The sequence below is a fragment of the Mus pahari genome, chromosome 11, assembly GCF_900095145.1.
Source record: "Mus pahari chromosome 11, PAHARI_EIJ_v1.1, whole genome shotgun sequence".
NCBI classification, from domain to species: domain Eukaryota; kingdom Metazoa; phylum Chordata; class Mammalia; order Rodentia; family Muridae; genus Mus; species Mus pahari.
The window spans coordinates 29,797,411-29,806,659 of record NC_034600.1 but is presented as its reverse complement, the minus strand read 5'-3'; positions in this window follow the sequence as shown (position 1 = coordinate 29,806,659).

Here is a 9,249-nt window from a genome sequence, read left to right as displayed (position 1 = left end):
TTGCAGGTCATAGTGCTAAATTCAAGTATTTGAACATGTTTTTTAGTTGAAAACTTTTTCATACGATCTATTCAGATCACACTTTCCCCTCCACCGCCCTCTCAGATTCTCAGACTCCTCCCACTTCCTCACTCACCGAACTCTGCCTGTCAACCTGTCATTTTCTCCCTCTCTTTAGGAAACAGGCAAACAAAGAAACACACACACACACACACACACACACACACACACACACACACACACACACCATAAAAACCCCAAACAAACAAACAAACAAAACCCCACCCACAACCACAAAACATCACCTTCAGTGATGCACAGCAATGTGGAAGTGTAAGTCAAATAAACCCTTTCCTCCCCAAATCGCTTTTTGGTTGCGGTGTTTTATTACAGAAATGGAAGCCCTAACCAAGGCAGTGGTGTAAGATGTCTAGTTGGATTTTTTTTCTCTCCCATTATTAAGTGGCTCCATTTAGAATTCTTTCTTATATGTACGCATTTTTAAAAGCTTCTACAGTTGTAGGTTTCCATATGGCTCCTCAAATAGCCCCTGGTTGTTGTCCCTCTCTGTGTTCCGTCCCTTACTGCCTCCCCTTTGCCATCCCCTCCTCTTACCCCAGTCTCCTCCCCCATCTTTTCATAGATATCTATTCTATTTTCCCTCCCTCGGAAGATCCTGCCCCCCTTCCCCCAGGCCCTTGCTTCATATCTAACCACCGAGGTTATGTGGATTGTAGCAGGCTTATTGAAGGTTTAAAAGCTAACATCTACAACTAAGAGAAAATATACAATATTTGTCATTTTTGGTCTGGGTTAAGAATCCTTCACTCAGGGTGATTTTTTTTCCCTAGCTCCATCCATTTACCCACAAATTTCATAATTCAATTTTTATCAATATTTCAATAGTATTTAACTGTGTAGACTTACTACATTTTCATTATCCACTTAACAGTTGGACATAAAAAATTGTGTATATGCCTGCATATATGTTTGTGTACCCTGTGTGTGCCCCACACCTTTGGAGGCCACAGAGGGCAACAGATTCCCTGGAATTAGAGTTAAGGACTCCAGTTGTGAGCAGCTATGTGGGTACTGGGAACCCAACCTAGGTCCTCTGGAAGAGCAGCTAGTGCCTTTAGCCACTAAGCTATCTTTTCTGTCCCTTAATGGGACTTTCTTTGTTTTGTTTTGTTTTGTTTTGTTTTGTTTTAAAGATAAAATTTAAAGCTGGGTAATTAAAGGTGGTGGTGGTGGTGGTGGTGGTGGTGGTGGTACACTTTTTTAAATACCAGCACTCAGGAGGTGGAGACAAAGGCAGGGGCAGACAAAGCTCTGTGAGATAGAGGGTAGCCTTGTCTACATCTAAGCCATGGTCTACATCATAGCCTGGTCTAATTCTAAGCTAGCTGGAGCTACATAGTAAGACCTCGACTCAGACAAGCAAACAAACAAACAAACAAAAGTTTACATACCATTTTATTTTCTGAAAAGAGAAAATCTATATGTCAAATTATGTTTACATTCTTTCCCTCACTAGAGACAAAGCTACAAATACTGAAAGTGCTCTGGGTGTGCTGCAAGAGCAGGGCTGAGCACGGAGAGAGGACATTACAAAGCACCCCTGGTGTAGAAGAATGATCTAGAATGAGGTGTGGCTTAAAGGGCAGGAGGCGAGGAAGACGGCTCCGTGGGGTAAAGTACCTGCAGCATGAGCATCCGCCCTGTTGTCAACAAAAAAAGTAGGTTAGGTGGTGCGTGTCTGCAACTCAACCCTAGCAAGGAAGAAACAGGAGGGACCCTGGGGTTGGCTGGCCAACCAGTCTGGGAGTCAGGCTCCCAGAATAGCCAAGGCCTGCGCCCACCAGCCACAGGGCGAGCCAATCAGGTCGAGACACCTTGTTGGGGACTAGCATGATGTCTATAGCACATGTTACCCCTGAGAGCTGTGCAGATGCCCGTGGGCTGTGCTGCAGCCTGAAGCCACGTCAGTATCCACAGGCGGTGCTGCCACCGCCGGCACACTGATCTGAGTGGCCTGTGCTACCACCTGAGGCCATGTGGCCTTGCCACCGAGAGCTATGTCCGTGGTCTGTGCTATAACTTGAACCCACCTCAATGTCTGTAGGCTGTGCTGAACCCGAGGGTTATGTTGATGCCCATGGTCTGGGCAGCCTCTGAGGGTTTTGGATGCATGGCCCTACTGCAGCAGGGGGCCGTGTTAGTAGTCTGTGTCCCCCCACCCCCTGGAAACAATGTGGAGACCCATGACCTTGCTACCCGTGAAGAGCAAGGAGGCTGCTGTTGCTGTGATATCGCTGACCGCAGATGCACAGCTGAGAGGGAGGGACATGGACAACCCTACCCACCCCCTGCCCAAAGTAACAGCCAAGACAGGAAGCCACCGAAGAGAACTCTTTTAAAAAGTGTGAAGTAGATGCTGAGCAGGAACTCTCCACAGTTGATGGCTTCTGGCAGGGGTTTGGGAGGAGGGGAGGGACTGAGTTCTGTTTAAGGGGCAGGCTGCGGGAGATTTTGACCACGCTCCAGTGAGTATATAGATAACACAAATTGACCTTTTTTAATTATTATTTTTATTTTTTGACTTCTTTTTTGGGAGGGAGAAGTCACAAAGGGGGGCAGACATGAAAGGACTGGGAAGGGATTATGATTGGGGTATATGATATGAAACTTGAAGAGAATCAATCAAAGTGTTGTGTGGAGAAAAGAAAAGAAAAAAAAGTTTGATTGTAATGACTCTCAATGGATTGTTTTGGATTCTTCTGACTTAAGAGTTTACCAAATATGAAAATCTTTATTCATCAAACTTGACAGTTTTCTGGGAATTGGGGTTGTTTGTTTGTTTGTTTGTTTGTTTTTTCCCTACAGATTCTCTGTTCCTGTTTCCCAGCCTCCTACGATGTGTGTGATGGCTGGTGTCCCTTAGACTGTGCTGCTGTCTCTCTGTTACCCAGGATTCTGTCCCCTGGTCCTGTTTCCCAGTTTACCCATGCTTCATTTGCCTGCTCAAATTTCATTCTCGTGACTACACTGTTCAGTTCCCACATTTCTTTTAGGCTTCTTGTTTTGTGCCTACAGTGTTTTCTTGACTTTCTCTACATCTTTCTTGAAGATGAAGTCCTGTGAGCGCCTGCATCTAACGTAGTGGTCCTCAACCTTCTTGATGCTTCGACCCCTCAATGCAGTGGTGACCTCCAGCCATAAAAGTACTTCCTTGTTACTTCATAACTGTAATTTTGCTACTATTATGGATCATATTGTATGAATCTGTATTTTCTGATGGTCTTGGGTGGCCCTTGTGTCACGCACGACCCACAGGCTGAGAACCACGGATATAGGAGATTTGACTCTGGGCTTTTTCCAGAGGGAGTCTTGATTGATTTGTTTAGTTTTCCTTTGAATTGTCTGTACTCTGTTCTTTGTACGCCCTGAGATTTTTGTGGTTGGTAATTGGACACTGAACCTAATCCCGTGGCGAGAATGGAAGTAGCTTCCACTCTACTGGGATTTGCTGGGTTTTCTTTTTCTTTTTCTTTTTCTTTTTCTTTTTCTTTTTCTTTTTCTTTTTCTTTTTCCTTTTCCTTTTTCTTTTTCCTTTTCCTTTCTTTTCTTTTTCTATTCTCTCCTCTCTTCTCCTCTTTTCACTTTTCTGTATAAGGAGCAAGTCCAAGTTCTCATGCGCGTTAAGCAAGCATCTTTGACTGAGCTATACCTTCATGCCTGGGAGGCTGCTTTTCCCCAGTGACTGTCTTAATTGTTGCAGGCCATCTATGTGCTGTGGATCTGAAGGACCAGTAGATTCTAGACAGCTTGGTCTTTTTTTTTTTTTTTTTTTTTATTTACATTTCAAATGCTATCCCGAAAGTTTCCTATACCCCTCCCCCCACCTCTGCTCCCCTACCCACCCACTCCCACTACTTGGCCCAGGCCTTGCCTTGTGCTGGGTCATATAAAGTTTGCAAGACCAAGGGGCCTCTCTTCCCAATGATGGCCGATTAGGCCATCTTCTGCTACATATGCAGCTAGAGACACAAACTCAGGGGGTACTGGTTAGTTCATATTGTTGTTCCACCTACAGGGTTGCAGCCCTCTTCAGTTCCTTGGGTACTTTCTCTCAGCTCGGGCTTTTTATTGGACTTGTATAACCACCATGACAACCATCACCAAATTCTAACCTTTCCCGTGTAGACATACCTTTTTCATGTCTGAGGTTTTAGTGCACAGCTTTCTTTCTTTCTTTTTTAAAGATTTATTTATTTATTATATGTAAGTACACTGTAGCTGTCTTCAGCCACTTCAGAAGAGGAAGTCAGATCTCCTTACAGATGGTTGTGAGCCACCATGTGGTTGCTGGGATTTGAACTCAGGACCTTCAGAAGAGCAGTTGGGTGCTCTTACCCACTGAGCCATCTCACCAGCCCAGTGCACAGCTTTCTAAAGGGAAGGTAGAGGAGTGGAAGAGTGGAGAAAGAACACTGTCTCTTTAAGTCAGGGATGGGGAAGCAATAGAGGTGGCATTGATCACCTGATCTCAAGCAGTGGAGGTAGAGACGCTCACCTTTTGGAGTCTAGCAGCCTCTGTTCACAAAGTTCCCCTAAACTGTGTGTGAATGCTTCCTGCAGTTGGGAACAGCACAGACACCTGGCCTGTGACTGAGAAGCAAGTGACTGCTACTATGTTAAGGCCCCAAAATTGACAAAGAGTAGCTGCAATGTAGTGTCCAAGCCTTCTTTTGTTGGAAGCCGTGAGCCTTCACAGCTCTGAGCTCTGAGCTGTCAATTCAGACAGAAGGCACTAGGGGAGCTAGTAGGTGGGTAGGTGGGTTTTGGTGGTTTTTATATTACCATCTCCCTGGACCCATCCCTTTCCCTTTTAAGTGGTGTGTGTGTGTGTGTGTGTGTGTGTGTGTGTGTGAAAGTACCTTTAGGGGAGCTGAAAGGGGTACTGGGACTGTTGAAGATGGTTGTGAGCCACCTGATATAGGTTCTGGAAACTGAACTTGGGTTCTCTGGAAAACCAGCAAATGTTCTTAACTACTGTAGCATCTTTCCAGTTCCTTTTAAAAGTCTAACTTTCAATACTTCATTTTAAAAGTCTAACAATTAGTGCAGGAGTGAGCAAACCACAGTCCAAGGGTCAAATCTGGGCTGCCATCTGCTTTTTGGTATGGTCACAGGACCTAAGAACAATTGTGTACTTAAAGAAAAGTATATTCTGTGATGTGAAGACTGTGAAACTCCAACTTCAGTGCCCATGACTACAGCTGGATGGGCCCATGGCCTTGCTCGTTTGTTGATACCCGGCCTGTGTCTAGGACTGCTCTCCAGCTATGGCAGCAGAGTGAAGTAGCTGTGTCAGAAACCAAATGTTCAGATGCCTACAAAGCCCAGAGCATTTACTATCGGATTACACAAGAAGCTTGCTAACCCGACAGAAGCCCCGTGGATGCATAGAGGCAGTTCCCACTTAGGCCCCTTGCAAGAAATATCAAAAGCTCTTAAGGAAGAACTCATGATAGGATGGAAGACAAGATTGTGGACATGCTGTCTAGTCACCATGCTGGGGGATGGGGCTAGCTGCCATGGGGGTGGGGATGCGCTGCCTGCCAGGAGGTTAAGACCTGAAGTCACCAGCTGTGGTTGGCAGCTATTGTGCTTGGAGACGAGCAGGTGACAGCAAATCGAGGAGCAGCCTGGGATCCAGGCCAGGGGCATGACAGGTACAGTACGCTTGGCTGAGGTTCACCTGCTTGTTGTCTAGCTCGGAGAGCCTTGCTGCTGAAGGGAGCCAGCTAGGTCACCTGGGCACAGGAAAGGGCTTGGTGGGCTTCACAACCATCCACGGGTCCAGCGGCAGCTGGGGGTTGTGTGACCAGACACTGTTGAGGCTCCGCTTCGTCTGAGAAGACTCGGATTCCCCAAAGTGACGGTAGACTTTTGAGACCATGTACTAAAGCTCGGTGGGCTTGGTGGCCAGCCTGTGGTACCATTAGAAAGTGGTCCAGCTCTCAGGAGGTGTGGCCTAGAAGAAGAAAGTGAGTCCTAGAGATAGGCCCTTCAAAGCGATGCTGAGGATGTGGCCCCTCCCCCTTCCCGTCTTTGCTTTGGTCCAAACCGCACATTCCACAGACGGTCAGCTTTGCCTCAGGCGCCGGCCAAGTGATCAGGGATGAACCACTGAACCTGAACCAGTCTCTGCTCTGTTGTTTGTTTCGAGCATTTTGACGTAGCATCGGAAAGCTAACCAACATAGCCCGGAAATGACTATACCAGATGGGAACCGGAAGACATAGACCAAAAGTTAGTGTGTCCCATTGTCCTGAGCTGGTAGGCCACAGAGCCAATGCTACTCCACGAGGAAAAAAGCTTGAACTGATGGGCCATAGAATGGGCTGCGAACTAGATGAGAGGCAACTGAAGGCGAAGCAACAGAGAGGTGCTCGTAAATGCGGGGCAGCAGAGGCATCGGGAATGGCTGGGTATGCGGGGCGCCAGGCTGATGCCGGGGCGCCAGGCTGATGCTGGGGCAGCCTCCGTTTGGTAGGAGAAGCTGTATGGCACCACTGGTCCTGGCTGACCAGGCACATGGTAGTAGCTGAGGCACACTGAGGATTTGGATAACAAGGCTTGGGTTCCTGGCGGGCCACCATATAGAGTCCCAAGAGGAGCAGGATGAAGGTGGGATTTGGAGTGACAGGGACCAGCCAGATGCTAGATACCAAGAAGCTCCAGAACACTAATGGCGATGGTGATAGGAAGGGCAGGAGGTGACCCCACGGGGGTGTGTGGGGGTAGCTGTGAACCGGATAATAAACAATCACAGCTCTGGTGAGTGTAAAACAGATGTTCATCTGCAAATACAAAGTCACAGGTGGCAGAGGTTCCAGGGCTCTTTAGATTAGAAGGCCTCACTGGGAAAGAGCACGCAGCCGGAATTGTAAAGGATGAATGGGAGTCTGTTAGTTTGTCCTCGTCTGACTCAAAGCTAGTTAATAGTCATGGCTGCTTCCGGGTGGGGGCAGAGGGTCCCGGACAGAGCACTGAATCTGGGAGGCACATAACAGGTGGCCACCTGCCTACACCTGCTGGACAGGACCATCCCAGCTGTACCCACTTCCTAGGACTCTGAGCACACACCCAAGACATTCACACCTCTGCAGGGGACCAGCCTCAGCTGGCCATGGGTAGAGGGAGCTACTGTGAGAATTTATTGTCACACAGGACATCTGGTCCCTCTCTGCGGACTCTTATGTCTCTCACCAACCTTAAGAGCGAGGTCAAAAAACAAACCCTTCTTGCTGATGTGAGAAAGAAAGGCTCCAGCCCCAGCTCTAACTGGAGTCTGTGGCTTCCACAAAAAGCCTTTTGTTAAAATGTGGGGCACTCAGAGGCTGGTTTCCTGCCAAGCTGCTTTCTTATTTATCAAACCCTCCCGGATCTCAGGTGTTAGACTCTTATTACTTTAAAAGAAATTTTTTTTTTTTTTTTTTAGGCCAGAAGTTACTGTGGAGAAGTTGAGGGTTTCCAACCACACCTGGGAAGAGCCCTGAACCCACCAGCCCTGTGACCTGTATTGTGCAGCCCTTTGGGAAGGTAGGGCCTCCCACCTAGGTCTTTGGGGCAGGCCATGGTGAGAGCTATTCCTAAGCGCCTCACACAAGCGCTGTCTGATCCTAAAATAGGCAAGTTATCTACACAGGTAAAATCAGAGGGATTCTATCGGCCAGCCCATTGCCCACGGTCTCTCTAAAGGAGGCAGGAACCAGGGTAAGGCTGGCTTTACTTTACTGGGCTGTAATTTCAGAGCATAGTAAACTGATTTGACTTCATCTTGGAGTCAACAGTGGCCACCAAGGGGTGGAGGGGCTGGACAGAGAATCCAGAGACTGGGTTGCAACCAACAGGGAAGGACCAGGGAGAAGTGGGGCAGGTAGAGCCTGAGCCCTGGCCATGGCCTGGCTGGAAGATCACCTCTGGAAGGTCACAAGTCCCTCTGGGGGGGTGGGGGTGGGGGAACCAGCAGCAGCTGGACACCTTTTACAGGTGCTATAAATGTAGATAGCACAGAGGCGGAGACACGGGACAGATAGCACAGGGTGACTGTGTAGACATGCCGGTCTCTGCAGCCACCTGAGGCATACCTTTTGATCCACCCCGGAAGGGACAGGGAGGGCTGCAGTAGGAATTAGCTCAAACCACTGCCACCAGGACATTAGAATCACCATGATCTCATTTCATCCCAGGGAGCATCCTCATCTCTCCTGAGTAACCAGAGAGCTGAACAAGAAAGCCATTTGTTGACGGCCTCCACCTGGCGTAAACTTAGCTTTTCTGGTAGGTCTTGTTATTCCCATCAGGTGGAGGAGGGCTGAGAAGCACAGGGAACATGTTACTTGCCCTAGACCTGCAATTAGTAAGGTGGCAAAGGCGATATCAATATTCAGACTATCTGATCCCCGTTTTATATGCTGGGAAGAAGTCATCCATTCTTTGGGGTCCAGTAGGCAGCATAGAGTTGAACAAGATGCCAGGAAACCACCATTTTACCTTCAGGCTCTGCAACAAATTGGTTTCTTCTAACCCTCAGTGCAGAAGCCACTATATGTGTGTGTGTAGGGGGAAGGCGGGGGGGGGGGGGGCGGTTGTTGAGGGTGTCTCTCCCCTGACAAAGTGCAGAAATGTTGTCCTCAATAAAACCACAAGTGCTCCAGGCAATCTTTCTTCCTGAAACGAATGCTTGCATTCCAGAGTCCTGGCTACCAGGCGCTCAGGCAGAGCTGCTATCAGCCACCTGAGATCAACAGCACCACCCAGGCTGTAAAATGACTGCAAAGGGTTGCCTTTGTGTAAGGATCACTTGAGGTACCTAGCCTGAACCTTAAATTCTAACTTGCTGGGCAGTCAACCTCTACCCATGTCTCCTGGGTTGAGGAGAAATTAAAAAATGCCCTGGGGGATTCCGGCAGCATCTCCTGCGGAGCTGGGCTGTTGGATTGGGCAAGGCGGCATCAGAGGAGAATCTGGGAGTTTGGGGGAAAAGTTAAAACACGCACGGTGCCCAGTGCCCAAGTTGGGTGGCTCACAACCATCTGTGACTCTGGTAGATCTAACACCTCAGGCCGCTGTGGGCACTACATGCACATAACACCACACACACACACACACACTTTAAAAAGTAAAAGTAATTTTTTTTTTTTTTTTTTTTTTTTTTAGACAGGGTTTCTCTGTATA